The 19110-nt window shown below is 37.0% G+C and overlaps 1 pseudogene; it reads right to left on the reverse strand.

Moving 5' to 3' along the window:
* Positions 1 to 16432: 16432 nt before the first annotated feature.
* LOC149119701 (protein FAM204A pseudogene) lies at positions 16433 to 17716 on the reverse strand (annotated as a pseudogene).
* Positions 17717 to 19110: the final 1394 nt, after the last annotated feature.

Here is a 19110-nt window from a genome sequence, read left to right on the forward strand (position 1 = left end):
TTGGGGAGTGAACCAGCTGATGGAAGACACCTCTCTCTCTCTCTCTGCCTCTGTCTGTCTAACTCTGCCTTTCAAATAAACAAATAAATCTATAAAAATATATAATAGCTATTCTTAGCTCCAGTATTGAACAAAAATGGGCAGAAGATGGACTTAGCCAATTGGTTTAGATTCGCTGACCCCAGTTGTGGTATGCCCCTGTATTGCAGCCACCATTACAGTTAACTTTAGTGGGATAGGTGGTAAAATGTTCAGATACAAAGACTGGAGAGTGAAGGGGTTCTAGGCTGTTCCTTTCTACCAGACCCTTTCTTAATTGTCCCATTGCCATACTTAATGATGCCACATTCCCATTCTCCTTTCCTTATCTCACTGTCCTCAAAATGGGTATACTCACAACTATACAGTACAATAAATATATTGCAGGTGTCTGGTTAGCAAAACACATCTCTATGATCAAGTATTTATTTTGTTTTGAACCCTACTGACTCTACTCCCAGATATGTACAGTTCTGAATATTAACTCCTAGACCTCTTATAAGGGGCGTTCACGTGTGTGTGTGTGTGTGTGAGAGAGAGAGAGAGATTTGGGAAAGGATGAGAACATAGACAAATGCATATGAACTCGGAACTGACTAGTCCAATGGACATGCTGGGAAGAAAACCAGCAACCATAGTTCTGGAGCATTGACAAAGAATAATTGCTTTCTTTCATTGTGAATAGATGAATATCAGGGTGTCCATGTGTCCATGTGGTAATTTAGATGTTTGAATCTTCTCTTGTAACTGTGTCAATCATGAGTATTGTGAGTTGTTTTTTCCTATTGAAAAATTAATTTAAAAAAGTGGAATTCTTGGGGCAGGAACTCTTGAGACACCCACATTCCATAACAAAGTGCTGGCTAAAATCCTGGCTGTTCCACTTCTAATCCAGCTTCCTGCTACTGTGTCCTGTGGGTCAGCAGGTGATTGCTCACATGCTTAGGCCTTGCCACCCGCATGGGGGACTCATGGCTTCAGCCTGGCCCAACCTTCATTGTTGTAGGCATTTGGAGAACAAATCAATGGATTTCTCTCTCTCTCTCTGTCATTCTGCCTTTCAAGCATATGAAAATAAATAAATCATATTTTTAAAATGAAATTCTTTTTTTGCAAAAGGAGAGGTAACATTCACTTAATTCTAATTCAAAGTTAGTATTCCCTTGCATTAAAACCGGCTACAAATGTCATTTATTAATGGTAATCTCTAATACAATTTTATGTATATCTACATTAGAAAAGCAAAACTAAAAAGTTGGTTTACCTATGTAAAAATCAAATTAATTTTAAACGTGTATGTAAATTGCTAAATGTTTTAGATTTAATTATCAGAACACAACAGAAGCTGTAGTCAATCAGAAAGAGAATATATTTTGTAGTCACATAACCCCGGTTCTAAACTCCATTTCTATCCCTTACTAATTAAATGACCTCAGGTAAGTTATTAAATCTCTCTAACCATCATGGTTTTTTATTTAAATCCTCACAAGGTAGGCACAGTATTACCTCCGGTTTATAGATGAGCAAACTATGTAAAAGAGTACCATAACTGACAGTCAAAAAGAGCCAATTTAATCTTTATAAATAATGTACATCATTAAATGTATTATATTAACTTTGTACTGATCATTGTTTGATAATAACAGCACATTAATCTTGTATAACATTCTTCTCTTCGAATTCCCTTTCTTTCAACCTCTACATAGCCTGCATCATCTTTCAGTGGCCCACTCCACATGTGCCTTTCTTTTTTGGCATGTGTTGCCTATTTTCAACTAGATCTACATTTATTCAAGTTATTGAAGTGTTTAGAATCACAAAACATTGTACCTGGGAGGGACATAAGATAGCACGTCACTCAGTCTTCTCATATTACTCAAGGGGAAAGAGATGCTGAAATGCGAAGAGAATTGTTAAGAGTCACACAGAGCATCAAGGACAATTCAAGATTCTCAACTCTGAATTTAAAGTGGTTTCCAGTATATTACATTTTTTGTGTCCTAATTTTCATCTTTCTCCCTTACCTTCATATGGCCAGTCAACCAGTCTTACCAGTGCTATGTGGCTTTCATTTCCTTTCAAATTCGACTCATAACCGTATATTCCATAGCCTAATAACCACAGACCTGGGACTATGATTTTTTAATCTCCAAATTTGTCTTAGCATTGCAAGACTCTTTCAAGTTCAAGTCACGCTATATCATGTAGCCAGATAAACCATCTGAAGACACAATCATTCCACTATTCAAAAAAAAAAATCCATTAATCCATTTTGCACATAATACTTTCCAGAACTGGAGGCTTTCGATAACTTATACTTGCTTTGTTTTGATTATAAATGCTGACAAACTAATCTAGGTGGAGGTGAAAGCCTCAAAATTCCTATCTTTCTTAATTTCTTCTCAAATACATTCCTCTATCCCAGATGTGTTATCAATTCATACATCAATCTCTGTTTTTCCTTCTATCTCTGCTTTTGCTTATTTGACTCCCTTTGCTTCGATTGCTGCCATTCCTTTCTATTTCCTTAACAATTCTCCATCCACACACATGCAACTTTAATTCCAATTTGTTGTTTAAGATTTTCCCAATCACCTCAGTCTATGGGACTTATTTTTTACATATATTATTATTAATAGCATGAATTATTTTGGATTATTATTTCTCATTTTTCAGATATGTTCTATCTCCAAATAGATTTTAGAAAACTTTAGAGAAGCATCATAAATTACACACACATATATATATATTTTCTTACTATCTCACAGTCAATTTATTGAGCATGGTAATTACATGTTCTTGTTGATATGTGAAAAAATGTCTCAGAGACAATATGATTCCAGCTTTGATTTATTCAATACATTTACCTTAAGGCAGATGTCATATTGTTTTCTAATGGTTTCTTAGCACTTGATTATATTAGGTAGATTCTAGTACCTTTTTTCCCCAATTAAGAAATAATTTTGTTTCCATAGCTTATTTCCAAAATTATAGTCATCAAAACCAAATGAAAAATGTGCTTGAATGACTTCCACATTTCAGCAAGTTGTTGACATCATGTAGCTATCGATTTCGTTTTCATAAACTTTGAATGTAATGTACTGTCCATTCAGAAATAAATGACAGGAACAATCATCTTATATGATATGTACAGTTATAAAGTGAGGAATTATGTCCTGGCTCACAACTGGCAAATAGATTTAAATAAAGTACTCATTTGTAATATTGAGCCAGACTGAAATAAATAAAAAATTTTTTTAGTATTTCTTATATAGCCAAAAGTCTATACAGGCGACTTTCTCCCATCAATGCAAATCACACTGTAAATGAAGGAAAATGAATTAATAAAATAAGACATGGATTAATGCAAATTTAACATGTGGGCTTTTTAAATGAAGTATATACTGTGAATTTTAGACATATGATATAAACTAAATGTCCATATCGGAAAAGACAAAATGAACATCTGCTAAAATTTTTAAATGATACCTATTATCTGTTTTAGAAGCAAATTCTGTTATATAAATATGTGAATAAGTAATGTTTCTAAACTGCACTTTCAAATGGAGAACATTGATAGAGTGATTCACTGCCATGGAGCACATATTTTAATAACATTCTCAGTATGGACATGCTCTTTGACATTGGAAAATGTAATTTGAAAGCAGCATTCATGGGGCCGCAACTGAGCACAAAGATTTGCACATTTACATAAAGGTGCATGCACACATCTGGACCAGGGTGAAAGAATGTGATATCTCTCTCTCTCTCTGCCATTAGACTCAAGATTTATGTCCAGGTTCAAAAGCCACTCCTTCAGGGAACCTGGTAGGCCAGTTAAACCAAGGTAGTTTCAATAGAGCATTTAGAAAATAAAAAGTAGAAATTGAAATTATTTTCTGCATAGTACATCCTTGCCATAAATCAAAATAAGAAAAATGTAATACAAAGTACCACTTTCTTAAATGTCACTCAGAATTCATGATTTCATCATTCTGGTAACCTGTAGTTTGGAGAGGGTAAAAAGTTTCCAAGCTTTACAGATGGAAGCTATGGAGAATCTGAGGAAAAAGTAAAAGTACAGAAAGAAAATGCATTCTTATAGAAAGGAAGCAACTCAATAACTTCAATCATTCTGGAAGTGTTATTATTGAAATAAACTACATTCTTCACACAAGTAGCTTAATATTACTTGTTTACTGTTTTGCTTGGTGTGTGTGTGTGTGTGCGCGTGTGCGCACACGCGTGCACATGCGCACATGTACCTGCTTGTTTGTATCTCTTCCCCCTTCTCTGTATATGTATTTGAGTTAGGAGAGAGGGAGGGAGGGAAAAAGAAAGAGAGAGAGAATTGAATTAAACAAAATTCTAATATATGCATTTGGAAGAAACAAGTATTTGATTTAGGTCTGTGATAGTAGGGAATGACATAAGTCAAGAAAAAAAGAATTAATCTAGCAGCTACAATTTACCACAGCATGGTTATAAAAAGTAGAATCTGGGAAAAGATCTTGCAAACTGATTACATTGAACACTAAAGAAATAAACACAAACAAATATATTCCCAGTTCTATGTACTGACAGGAATAAATAATTTAACTTTGAGATTAAGAAAACAGAATTTCTTGTAAGACCCAAAAGGAATACAAAGAAATTTGTGATTGGAACTAGAGGATCTGTATAATTTTTTTGTTAACTCATATGTTTTGATTTAATAAATGGTAGTTCTAATAGAAATCTAAAAGACAATGTATATTTTGTTTTCTTACTAATGTCAACATATTTAACTATACTTAGAACTTCCATCCATAATGGAGTGAGGAAGATCAGATTTACCTTTTGCCTTAAAAGACCAAAGCCCTTTTATATATCCCCATGGAACTTTCTATTTTTACTTGCTGACTATCATGTTTAATGGTGCATTAAACCTGTGATTATAAAGTAAACTGAAATTATGTTTGTGCAAAATTCAGGAAGAAAAGGAATGAAGAAAAGAGGGCAGTTGAGGGAGGGAAGTGTGGTTATCTTCTTACAATTGTACCTATGAAATACATGAAATCTGTTTTCTTTATATTTTTTTTTTTTGACAGGCAGAGTGGACAGTGAGAGAGAGAGACAGAGAGAAAGGTCTTCCTTTGCCGTTGGTTCACCCTCCAATGGCCGCCGCGGCCAGCACGCTGTGGCCGGCGCACCGCACCGATCCGATGGCAGGAGCCAGGAGCCAGGCGCTTATCCTGGTCTCCCATGGGGTGCAGGGCCCAAGCACTTGGGCCATCCTCCACTGCACTCCCTGGCCACAGCAGAGGGCTGGCCTGGAAGAGGGGCAACCGGGACAGAATCCGGCGCCCCGACCGGGACTAGAACCTGGTGTGCCGGCACCGCTAGGCGAAGGATTAGCCTAGTGAGCCGCGGCGCCGGCTGTTTTCTTTATATTAACAAAAATTTAAAAGCCAAAAACCAAGGAAAATGATAAAACAATAGCTTTCATACATTGTACAAGAGATAGTGTATAATTGCTCTTTCTGAAAGAAATTTTAAAATGAGGTAAGGCCTGTGATGGCCTCAGCTTACTGAAGAAGGTTATAACATAGTTATAACATAGTTATAACATAGTGAAGAAGAACTCAAACAGATCCTTATGGTCTTCCTGAATTAAGGAAAAAAAATCATCATTCAAATAAATCAAGGTACCTAGAATTCATATGGTATCACAGTATTGCAGAGGAAGGAGTTGCTTATAAATAGTGAGTTCTGATTATCTAAAGAAATTTTCCCTTGAAGTTTTTTCTGTATAGCAAATGACACATGTGTGTTTGGGAAAGGACGACAAAATAAGCAACCAGAAAAGCCCCTGAAGTCCACACAGATGTTAGAGTAGTTCATGTTCCATTAATCCAGTGTAGCTAGTCTTTCTAAAACCTGGAGAATCAAATGGAGTTCTCAGAAGAACTTTGTCAGTAGAGTGATCAAATTAACACTAAGCTGAAGATGATTCTTGACCTACTTAATAAAATATAGAAATAAGACATAAAAAGGTCAAGCTGTTTTCAAGCAATTTACCTGCATCTCAGAACAAAGTTATAAAACTTAAAGGAATACTAAAAAGCTAGTACCACTGACCAATGATATAAAACTCACATACATTGTCTAGCATCTATTCAAAAAATAGCAGGCATGCAAATAAGCAGAGAAATACAACACTTAATGACAATAATAATGAAAGAAGAAAAGAAATAAATGAGGAAAATACTTAGTTATGAGGACATTAAAATAACTAGTATAAATATGTTTTGTATGTTCAAGAACACACAAGAAAGCACAAACTTGACAAAGAGAGACATGGAAGATATACAACCAACTCACACTGAACTTCCAGACATGAAAAAAAGAACAACTAAATTGAAGAAAACACCACATTTGGTATTATTAATATCAATGCAGACAACCTAAGGGAAAAATGGTTTTGAAGACAACAAAGGAAACTACGAAAACTGAAAAACAGAGAGAAAAAACTGCATAAAACAAATGAACACATCTTCAATAAGCTGACACAACATCAGGTGTGACAAAAGCAAAATTCTCTACTCTCATCAATTCTGTCTAACATATCTGTGGAGGTCCTCATCAGTGCAATAATGATAAGAAAAAGAAAGAAAAGGAGTACAGGTTAGAAAGGAAGAAGTTAAATTCTTTTTATGCACATATGCCATGATCACCTATGTAAGAAGCAAGAAATCTATAAAAATGGTACTAGAAGGAATGAATAGATTTAGCAAGGTTGCAGGATAGAAGATCAAATTGCAAAAAACAATTTCTCATTTATATTTTATACAGGAACAATGGGGAATTAAAACTCTTAAAATAACATTTATAGCAGTATGTACAAATTTTAAATACTTACGAATAATTGTAACAAAAGATGATAAAGAATTGTACAGTGAAAACTATAAACCATTGCAGAGTTGATTTAAAGAAGCTTTGCGTCATCTTCCTATGTTGGAGTACTCAGTATTATTAAATTGCCTATTCTGCTCAACTTGGTTTCCAGATTGAACGCAATAATAGTTAAAATTCTAATAGACTTTATTGTAGAAATTAATAAGTCCATTATGAAATTCACTTGGAAATTCAAAGGAGCTAGAATAGAAAAACCAATTTGGAGCAAGAATAAAGTTGGAGGACATGCATTATCTGATCTCAATTTAATATAAAGATACAACAATTAAGATAATGTGGTATTAGCATAAAGATATACATGGTTTTTAGTGGAACAGAATTTAAAAACCAGAAATCAATCCACACATATATGATCAATTGATTTCTGTCCACAGAGCCAAGGAAGTCCTTTGAGAAAAAAAAAGGTGCAAGAACCACTGAATATTCATAGATAAGAAGATTATCCTCAACCTTTACCTCATACAATATACAAACATTAGCTCAGATTCGATCATAGACCTAAACATAAAATTCCTGTAAGGAAACATAGGAGAAGCTCTTAATGACCTTGAATTGGGCAATGATTTCTTTAATCTACAAAACATATGGACTATAACAGGAAAATATTGATACGATCTGCTTAATCAAAATTTAAAATTGTTGTCCTTCAAAAATACAATAATTTAGAGATTGTCAAAATATATTTGTAAAGCATATATACATATATGTATATATGTATAACATATATAAAGGACTTCTATGTATAACATATATAAAGAATGCTTGCAATTCATAATAAGGAGAAAAGCAACCCAGTTAAAAAGATTTGAATGTAAGGCTCACCATAAGATATTAAGATGGCAAATTCACATATGAAAACATACCCAACATCCTTGGTCACTATGGAAGTACAAACCTAAAGCACTACATAACCATTCGGAGGCAAAAAAATTTAGAAGTCCAGCCTTATCAAGTGTTGGTGAAAATGTACAGCAACTGGCTCTCCCATACACTGATGGTGATAATGTGCAAAATTACAACTAATTTATAAAACAAAGCATACAGTGTTTCAGTTCTGCCATAACAAATTGCCACAAATTTGTAGCTTAAAAAAATAGGCTGGGTTTTTGTCCTAGCAGTTAAAGCAAAGGTAAGGATGCATGCATCTCACATTAAAGTATTCCTGGTTCCATTCTGGGGTTTGGTTAATGATTCCAGCCTTCTGCTATTGCAGAATTTTTTTTTAGGTTTATTTGAAATGCAGAGATACAGAGAGAGAGAAGGAGAGACAGAGAGAGATCGAGCCTCCATCTGCTGGCCCACTCCCCAAATGGCCACAATGCTGGGGCTGGGCCAGGCCAAAGCCAGAAACCAGGAGTTTCTTCAGGTCTCTCTCATGTGGGTGTCAGGGCCCCAAGGAATTGGGCCATCCTCTGTTGCCTTCTCAGGCTCACCGGCAGGGAGCTTGATCAGAAGCAGAGCAGCCGAGATTCCAACAGGCACCCATATGGGATGCTTGCACTGCAGGTGGCCACTCAACTCTCTATGCCACAGGGTTGGCCCCTACCATATCTTAACTGCTTCACAAAATACCCAACCTATCTATGAAGACTTTCGACTATGCTCCTACACTTAACATATGATCCAGCATTAGGTACTTCTCAAGAAAAAATGTGTATTCACATAAAGACTTACTCATGAATACTCATAGCAACTTCATTTGTAATAGAAAAAAAGAAACAATCCAAATGTTTATCAATATGTGAAGGGTGCTATATCATAGAGTTGAATACTACTCAGTAGATAAGCAGCAATATGGAAGAAACTTTAATTGTGAGTTATGAAAGTCAGACAATAAAGGGGACAGTTGCATATATTAGTGAGTTTTTTTCATTATATATAATGAAACACATTAGGCTGCTTAACTTAATAAAGGAAAGAAGTTTATTTAGATTATAGTGCTAGAGATTCAAAGGAGCAACTAGCATTGGTTTGAGTCTTGTGAGGACCTCATGTTAGATGGTGTCCCAATGATGGGAGCCCATGTGGAAGAAGAGATAACACTACCAAACAGGAAGCTAGAGAGGAATTCAGAGATCAGACTCAATTTAATCTTATGGGAACTCAGGGAACCCATAAGAGTTGCTTTCATCCCTTGCAAGGGCAACACCTCCCAAAGACCTAAGCTTCCCCTATTAGGTGTTATATCTTTGCGGTTCCACACCATTTTCTAACATTACCACGCTAAGAACCAAGCTCCAATACATGAATATCTGGGGGACACACTCGAACCATAAGCCACAGAACTGCATGAAATCATTTATTTAAAATTCCAGAAATTTTGCACTAATCTATAGTTTAAAAAGTGGATCAGTAGTAGCCTGATAATAGGGGAGCAATGAAGGAGAGAGTACCAAGAAATATTGAGATACTTTTGGGTGTGATGGATTGGTTAATCATCTTGATTGTGCTGGTGGTTTTCTGGGTGTACACAAAAGTCAAAACGTATCAAATGGTATAATTTTAATACTTGTAGTTGATTTCATGTATCTCAATAAAGCTGTAAAAATGCAAATTAAAATTTTTAGAATTAAAAATGACAACTGTAACTCAACTCTTGCCTTCAAGCTGTACTCTCAGGATAGTAACAAAAGGGATAGTGTGTATTGATTTGGCTTTGCCATTCAGGAATATCTCCCTCTATTTTCCTCTCTTTCAGAATCAATCAGACCCATCTGTCTCAGTAATTTTACCATTGGTCTCAGTAAATCCTCTGAAGTTCTTATTCTCTTCCTGCCCTGTTGACTTTCTTTCCAACACTGGACAACAAAATCATTTAATTAATAGTCACTCCCTTCAAGGACAACCCTTTAAATGACTCGAATTTGAAACTACCAGGGTGGGGCCAGCATCCCACATGGGCACAGGTTCGAGAACCAGCTGCTCCTCTTCCGATCCAGCTCTCTGCTATGGCCTGGGAAAGCAGTACAAGACGGCCCAAGGCCTTGGGCCCCTGAACCTACATGGGATACCCAGAAGAAGCTCCTGGCTCCTGGCTTCAGATTGGTGCAGCTCTGGCCACTGTGGCCAATTGGGGAGTGAAACAGCAGATGGAAGACCTCTCTCTCTCTCTCTGTCTCAATTTCTGTCTCTGCCTCTCTGTAACTCTGCCTTTCAAATAAATAAATAAATCTTAAAAAAAAAAAAAACCTACCAGGGTGATGAGATTTGCGGCAGTATCATTTTCACCTACCTCAGAGTAGCTTCCCTTTTCAACTTATCATTTTCTTTCCTCCTATTCTGAAATTCTCAGCATTCTACACACTTACAGTTAAGTAACACATGCTGGAGGACTTGTTTCCAAAGACCACTCCTAACATGCTTCTGATGTGCCTAATTCTCCCAAGTGAATATATTAGCATACAATTGTTAATTAGATTAGATAACTGTCCTCTTGGAAATCTCAAGAGAATTTCCCTTTGAGGGAAAGAAGTATGTACCCAGCAGCTTCAGGGAGAAGGAGCACAGAACTTGCAAGTACAAGATGGGAGCAGTGCTGGGTAAGGGAAGACAGTCTTTGGGGGACGACGGATGGGGTCGCTCCGAGGGCTCGGCTTCAGGTTGTTTGGAAAGGGGAAATTAATACTAAAAGGAAATTGTGCTCTACTCTAACATTTGCCTAGAGCCAGTCTAAAAAGAATGCCAAAGAAAGAAATAGCAGAGAGTAGAACTAGCAGAATGCCAGCAGCAATGAGGGTGGTCCAAAATCATGCAATGCCAAATATTGTTTCTATGTACTATGTGCATGTTATTTGCATACAGACTTCCCTCTGAGTGTCTGAATTGAGGGGGAGCTCTGGGAATGAATTATGTACATATGACTTCAGAGGAAAACATGACAGCTTTCTAATTGTGTATATCCCCTACATATGCATTTCCCTAAACACTGAAAGTTAATAAATAGTTGGAGAATAATTTTGTATACCTGTATGAGTTCTTGGTTTTTACATATCCATGAGTGTTCAGGTGTATGATTTCATAATTCTATGTAACTAGACTGATCTCGAGTCTAAGGATCATACTCTGGGATAATGAGGCTTGCCAGTTTAAGCTCCATTTGGGTAACCCAGAGTTTTGAATATGGAGGGTAGGAGCAAAGGAAGGAAGGAGTATAAGGTGGGAAGTATCACCATGCTTTAAAATCTGTATATATGAAATACATGAAATTTGAAAGGAGTGTACTCTTGGTAGTAAACTGCTCTTGGCTTTTTTCCTAATTCATCAGCAACTTCATCTGGCTTTCCTTTGCTGACTCTTTCTCATATCCTCAGTATCCAAATATTGCAATATCCCTGGGCTCAGTTGTTTGTTTATTCCATATGTACACCCTAATGTCAACCTAATTTGCTCTCATGACTTTAATTTCACCTATATGCTTTTGACTAACAGATTGGTATCTTGAACTATGATCTTTCCCACACTCATACAAAATTGCTCATTCAACATCTTCACACAAAGAATTTATAGATAGAATAAACTTTGTATGCTTAAAACAGAACCAGTGGAATGTGCTTCCAATCTACTCATCATTCAGTCTTACCCTTCTACACAAATGGTATCTCCTTTTTTCCAATTGCTCAGGTCTAGAAGCCTGAAGTCATTATTTACTCATTTATTTCACATCTATATAGAGCACATTTGCAAATATTCTTTGAAAGGACAGGTTTACCATGAAACTCATGATGTTTGGCTTTAACATATATGATCCCCTTCAAAGTCTTGGAGGGATTCTAACAATGTCTGTAAAATTTGAGGAAAAAAATGTGGTTTTTTTCCTTAAACAAATCTCTAAAAACTGTATGAGCCTCAAGACATATAAAAAGCCTTTGTCAGGTAAATAAGTATATAAATGTATATGTAGATAAAAATGAAAGTACATAAATACATATGTTTGAGAATATTTCAGAAAGTAGTAGGACAAATGAAATTAAAAGATAAGCTAATTTGGGGGCCAAAAATTTTTGAAATAATAGATTTATAAAGTTCATTTTCCATGAACTTTATAAAGACCTTGTATTTGTGTGTATAAAATTTGATTATATATAAAGTATACATATATGCATATGTATATATATTCTGATTTCTAGGACTTAACCACTACTTGCTATGTCTTCTTCTACTGTCCTTCTCTAATATGCTATAATCTCTAACTTTGGTTATTATAAATTATAATATTTTCCCAGCTATACCTCCTGAATCCACCACTGTCTGCACTAGTCAATTTTTAATGTGGGAGGAAAAAACATGCAAAGCAACATTAAAACAATTACTTCTCAATGTCTGCTACCGATATTGAAGAGTAATTGTTTTAAAATGTAGTTCTAATCATTTCCATCCTCTGCTCAATCCAGTCAATGACTCCATATTTCGGTCAAAATAAAAATTAAAGTTATTGCCGGCGCCGCGGCTCAATAGGCTAATCCTCCACCTGCAGCGCTGACACCCCGGGTTCTATTTCCGGTAGGGGCGCCAGATTCTGACCCAGTTGCTCCTCTTCCAGGCCAGCTTTCTGCAGTGGTCTGGGAGTGCAGTGGAGGATGGTCCAAGTGCTTGGGCCCTGCACCCACATGGGAGACCAGGATAAGCACCTGGCTCCTGCCTTTGGATCAGCATGGTGCGCAGGCCATAGCAGCCACTGGGGGATGAACCAACAGAAAAGGAAGACCTTTCTCTCTCTCTCTCTCTCACTGTCCACTCTGTCAAAAAAAATTAAAGTTATTACAGTGAATGGGAAACCATGGCCTGCAGGATGAATCTGGCCCATAATCTGTTTTGGTATGTCCTACAAAATCAGATTCTTTGTTTTTACATATTAAATGGTTGAAAATAAAAACAAAAAATATTTCACTACATGTAAAAATTATAGGAAATTCTAATTTCAATGTTCATAAGAAAAGTTTCATTACAATACTCCCATTCAGTTATACATTACTTATAGTTGTCTTTTTACAATAATGTCAGTGTCAATCAATTGCAATAGAAATCACACATACTGCTCTTGTTTTACATTTCTACCCAGTGCACCTACAATTCATAGTAAATGGTTGTAATTTGAGTATATTTCAAATGTTACATGTGCCATCATATACACATTGTTTTTATTTTTATTATCACTGAATGTGCATAATGTCAAAGTAAGAAATGTATAGGAAAGTAGAATTTGAATATCACTCTCTTCAGATACAATGAAGTATGGATTATTTTGTTACAGAGGTAATTAACAAAGCATCATGTTTATTTTGCAATGACAATATAAATATGCTAAAAGAATATAATACTCTCTGATATTACCAATATTCATCCAAATATTTTCAATTCACAGCAAAGCAACATTCAGAAAATCCAGTACATTTAAAAATTGAGTATTTTATCACAGCAACAGTTCTTAACTTAGACTTACCCTTAATGGTAGAGCAAGAAATGTGCCAGGGGATTCCAATTCAATCCCATCAAGGTGGCATGTACCAATGCCATCTTACTAATAGAAGTGATCAGTTTCAGTTCATAATTGATCATAATAATAGAATTAAGTGTCAAAGGGATAACATAAACAAGACTAGTGTCTGCTAATATTAACTGATAGAATTAAAAAGGAGAGAATGATCCAACATGGGAAGCAGGATACACAGCAGACTCATATAATGGCAGATGCCCTAAACAGCAATCTGGCCTCAGAATCAGCCCTTAAGGCATTCAGATCTGGATAAAAAGCCCATGAGAGTTTTTCAGGAATGGAAAGCCAAGACACTGTGGCAAGAAAAATGACCTAAATGAAAGATCTCTGTGAGTGAGATCCCAGTGGAAAGAACAGGCCATCAAAGAAGGAGGTACCTTTCTCTGAAGGGAGGAGAAAACTTCCACTTTGACTATGGCTTTGTCGAAATAAGACTGGAGTTTGTGAACTCAAGAAACTTCCACAGCATCGGCAGCTCATGACAAGAGCCTCAGGTGATTACTGACAACATAAATAAGAGTGTCAATTGTTATATCAACAATGGGAGTCACTATGCACCTATTCCCCATGTAGGATCTCTGTCCTTAATGTGTTGGGCGAAAGTACTAGTCAAACAGTACTCTATACTTTGTGTGTTTGTGTGGGTGCAGTCTGTTGAAATCTTTATTTAGGATATACTAAATTGATCTTCTGTGTATAAAGATAATTGAAAATGAATCTTGATGAAGAATGAGATGGGAGAGGGAGTGGGAGATGAGATGGTAGCAGGTGGGAGGGAGGTTATGGTGGGAAAAGTCACTATAATCCCAAAGTTGTACTTTGGAAATTTATATCTATTAAATAAAATTTGAAAAAGAAAGAAAAAAATGGAATATTTTATCACAGCAACAGTTCTTCACAAAAACGAAAATGAGGTCACTACCAAAGTGAGCAATGAATAGTTCTGTGTTCGCTAATTCAAAGAAAGTAATTTACTGATCGTGAGTAAATTAAATTATGTTTGATTGCACCTTTTTACTAAGAACAATTGCTGTAATACTTGAGTACATCTGTAGTTGTCAATGGTCAATTAAAAAAAAACTAAAGAATTTCAAATGATTTCCGTTGGCTTTTATTGCATCTACAGATGTTGCTAACACTGCTCCATTGTTACATTAAGAAGCAACACTGAGTTTGAAGTGACTGAACATTTGGCCTGTATGAACAGCATGCATGGAAAAACTACAGACAAGAACATTTTATATAAAATTGAGAAAGAACTACTTCAGTAAAACCTGAAGTGGAATCTGCTAAGATGTATTAAAGTTGTTGGCAAAAAAATAAAATGTATGGAACAAGAAAATGATTAGTCGAACAAATTTTCAAAACCATGAAAATGAGAAGTATTTTAAGCATGTAGCTATTAATTATATTACCCATCATCAAGTACATTGTGGGAAATATTTGAATTTATCACGTGTTGTTGAACTAGTATCAAAAGTAAATTTAATTTATTCTTATGTACTGAATCATTAGTAGAATCAAAAGCTGAATATACTGACTTGCCCTGCTAGATGGCAAGCAGGTCAATGACTTAGCAGTCATAGAGTTTTTTTCTGCTCATTTTTTCTTGCAGTATTTCTTTTGAATGTACAGAAAATTAATCAATTTCTTTTACTATGTGACTATGAAATAGTCAACTCTATTGTCTCCTATAAAGAATCAATAATTATTTTTAGAATAGTAAGGTTTTTAAAGCCAATTTTAAAAATAACATCAATTGAGACTTGTTTGCACTTCTGGCTAATACATTATAAACAAACACCTGTCTTAAAAACCACAATTCCAAGGGTGGGAATTTTGGCATAACAATGAACTCCCCAGTTAAGACACTTGCATCACATACAAGAGTGCCTGGGTTCAAGTCCTGGCTCTGCTCCTCATTCTAGCTTCCTGCTAATGTTCACCATGGGAAGCAGCAGGTGATAGTTGAAGTACTTCAGTCTCTCCCATCCATGTGGAATACCTAGATTGAATTTGTGGCTTCTAGTTTTTGCCTGGCCCAACCCTAGCTGTTTCAAGCATTTGGAGAGTAAAACAGTGGTTGGGAGTTTTCTATCTGTTTGCGACTCTGCCACTCAACTAGATAATTTTTTTAAAAGGGGGAAAAATCCACAATTCCAGAATAAGTGCAGTTACACCAAGTACAGATAAAATACTACAAGTTCCCTGGTTCTGCTAAGCCAAACAGACAAAAAGTAAATTTGATTTTATATCCTAGATCTGTATAAACAACAAAATACAACCTGATATTTTTCCTGTATGTATGGCTATGCTTAGGTTTCTTATATACATAAAAGAATGTCTCACTTTATTCACTTCAATAGGATGAAGTTCTTAGAGATTTTTAAAAAGTTGATAACCAATTCCCAATTTTTACACTTGTTTTTCCCGCCTATGAATTTCCTGACATATTTAATATATGAAAAATTTAATAAAAGTCTTTTCAGTAAATTGAGTAACTTCTGTAAGCATTTTTTTTTATTAGGCAGAGTTAGAGAGTGAGAGTGAGAGAGAGAGAGAGAGAGAGAGAGAGAGAAAGGACTTCCTTTTGTTGGTTAATCCCCCAAATGGCCACCATGGCCAGTGCTGCGCTGATCCGAAGCCAGGAGCCAGGTGCTTCCTCCTGGTCTCCCATGCGGGTGCAGGGGCCCAAGCACTTGGGCCATCCTCCACTGCCTTCCCGGACCGCAGCAGAGAGCTGGACTGGAAGAGGAGCAACTGGGACTAGAACCCGGCATCCATATGGAATGCTGGCGCCACAGGCGGAGAATTAACCAAGTGAGCCACAGCACTGGCCCCATCTGTAAGTATTTTTAAGAACTCTACCAAGTCACATATATCCCATATTATTTTTTATTTTCTATCTCTTCATTTCTTCATTGTTTCAAACTCTCATGATGGCTATGCATTGTCAGTCTCCCTGTTGGCTTTTACAAACTTGAGGCAAGTAATTGATTTGGCAATTTTTACACCAATCTCTGGAGTAGCTAGCTGGTTGCTGAGTTCCTCAGCTTTCTCAGTATCCCACTCCTCCACAGCCTGGTCTGTCCTTGTTTCAAGGTCTGACTCACCAACATTTTTAAAAAATATCTATTTATTGATTGATTGATTAGAAAGGGAGAATGATGGGGGTGGGGAGAGAGACACACAGAGAGAGAGAGAGAGAGATCTTCCATCTGCTGGTTCACTCCCCCAATAACCACAACAGCCAGGGCTGGGCCAAGCTAAAACCAGGAGCCAAAACTCCATTTGGGTTTTCCACATGGGTGATAGGGCCCCAAATACTAGGGCCATCATCTGTTTCCTCCCCAGGAGCATTAGCATGGAGTAGGATTGGAAATAGAGCAGCTGGGACTTGAACAAGCACTCCAACATGGAATGCCAGCAATGCAGGTGGCAGCTTAATTTCCTATGAAACCAGCTCCAGCATTTTTATTTTTAACAAGGGGTTCCAATCTATCATTGACTCCAAAACACTGAGTATGCTCCTTACATTGGGCTTCCTTTTTTTTTTTAACAGGCAGAGTGGACAGTGAGAGAGAGAGACAGAGAGAAAGGTCTTCCTTTGCCGTTGGTTCACCCTCCAATGGCCGCCGCGGCCAGCACGCTGCGGCTGGCGCACTGCGCTGATCCGATGGCAGGAGCCAGGTGCTTCTCCTGGTCTCCCATGGGGCACAGGGCCCAAGGACTTGGGCCATCCTCCACTGCACTCCCTGGCCACAGCAGAGAGCTGGCCTGGAAGAGGGGCAACCGGGACAGAATCCGGCGCCCCGACCGGGACTAGAACCTGGTGTGCCAGCGCCGCAAGGCGGAGGATTAGCCTAGTGTGCCGCGGCGCCGGCACATTGGGTTTCATTCGAGGTCTATTCACTTTGAGATTCTTTTTCATTCTTCAACTTATTTTTCCTGGAGTATCTTCTTATTTTTCCCTCTGGATCTTGAGGCTGCCTTTTTCAAAATGGTTTTCTTTATGTATACTTGAGATTTATTCCACACACTTAAGAGAATTCCAGAAGGACACGTTTCACATGCATTTGTATTTGCCTCTGTTTCAGAGTTTGATCCATCTGTTGGGAAATCTGAGACTGCTGTTTTTCTAATGGACCCATATTCTTTGTCTTCCTGTAAGTCAAATGCAGAGTTGTCTAGTGTGGCTTCATTTTCAGAATTCAAGATCACTCTCATTCAGGCCAGGGTCAGTGGTCTACTCCAAAACTTTTCCTTGGTCAGGAAGACACTACCTGGCAGCCATTGACCATTTGACCTTATCAAACATTACTATTTTTTTTTTTTTAGCTCAGGGTTGACATTGAAACTTTTCTGAATAAAAAGAATTACTTTCAATCACTATTTTTGAATATTAAAAGACTTTGGGAATTCGCTTTTGCTGCATACTTGATAATGTTTCTTAATGAATTTAACCTGCATTTACAAGGCAATGCAATACTGTAGTAACCATTTTAATGACAATTAACATTTGAAACACAAGTAACGTAAAGATGCTCTATATGCTTCCCATCTGGTAAACTGTTAAAACAAGAACAAAGCTTTACATTTCCCCACAAATTTACTGTGGACACATTTACTAAGCTCAATGTACAGTCCCAGCAGTGCTTTTCCAACCTTGATGTAAGTACAAAAGAAAATTTCCATTTTTCAAAATCCAAACTGTGCCACTGAGGAACTTCCACTTCCAATCAATTGGAAGTGATTAATCTACAATGTAACGACACGCTAAAAGCCAAATATCAAGGGAAGAATATAATAGAATTCTATAACTGTCTTTTCAGCAATGAATATGTTCATTTTAAAATCATAAGCCCATGAATTAATACCAGCATTTGGAAGTAACTGTGTGAAAAAACAAACCTTATAAATGATGAAATACATAAAATTTTATGACAGACCAGCATTAAGAGATGAATATCAGTGCTGGTGCTATGGTGCAGTGGTTTAAGCCACTTGTCTACAGTACCTGCATTCCGTATGGGCACCAGTTTAAGTCCCAGCTGCTCCACTTCTGAACCCTGCTCCCTGCTAATGCACCTGGGTAGGCAGCAAGACAGCCCAAGTGCTTGAGCCCCTGCACGCACGTGGGAGACCCGAAAGAAGCTCCTGGCTCCTTGGTATGGACTAGCCACCTCTGGCTGTTCTGGCCATTTGACGAGTGAACCCAGAAAGAGTGTCATTCTTCTTATTAATCCCGTATTACAAAAGAAGTCCTCAATTACTACTATATTTTCAATTTTTAGTTAGTATTTATTTTCATTTTATTTGAAAGGGAGAGAGAGACAGCAACAGAGACAGAGAAAGATCTTCCATCTGCTGGATTGCTCCCCAAGTGCCAACAACAGCCAGGTCAAGTTGAAGCCAGGAGCTCAGAACCCTATCCAGGTGGCATAGGGACCCAAGCACTTGAGTCACCATCTTCTGTTTCCCAGAGTGTGCATTAACAGGAAGCTGAGTCAGGACTCAAACACAGGCACTCTGATACAGGATGCAAGCATCCAAAGAGGCATCTCAATCACTGAGCCAGACATCCCCCCCTTATTATTTTTTTGAAGTTCATCAATAAAAAC

Source organism: Oryctolagus cuniculus, chromosome X, assembly GCF_051225735.1.
Source record: "Oryctolagus cuniculus isolate XC-2025 breed Fujian yellow rabbit chromosome X, ASM5122573v1, whole genome shotgun sequence".
NCBI classification, from domain to species: domain Eukaryota; kingdom Metazoa; phylum Chordata; class Mammalia; order Lagomorpha; family Leporidae; genus Oryctolagus; species Oryctolagus cuniculus.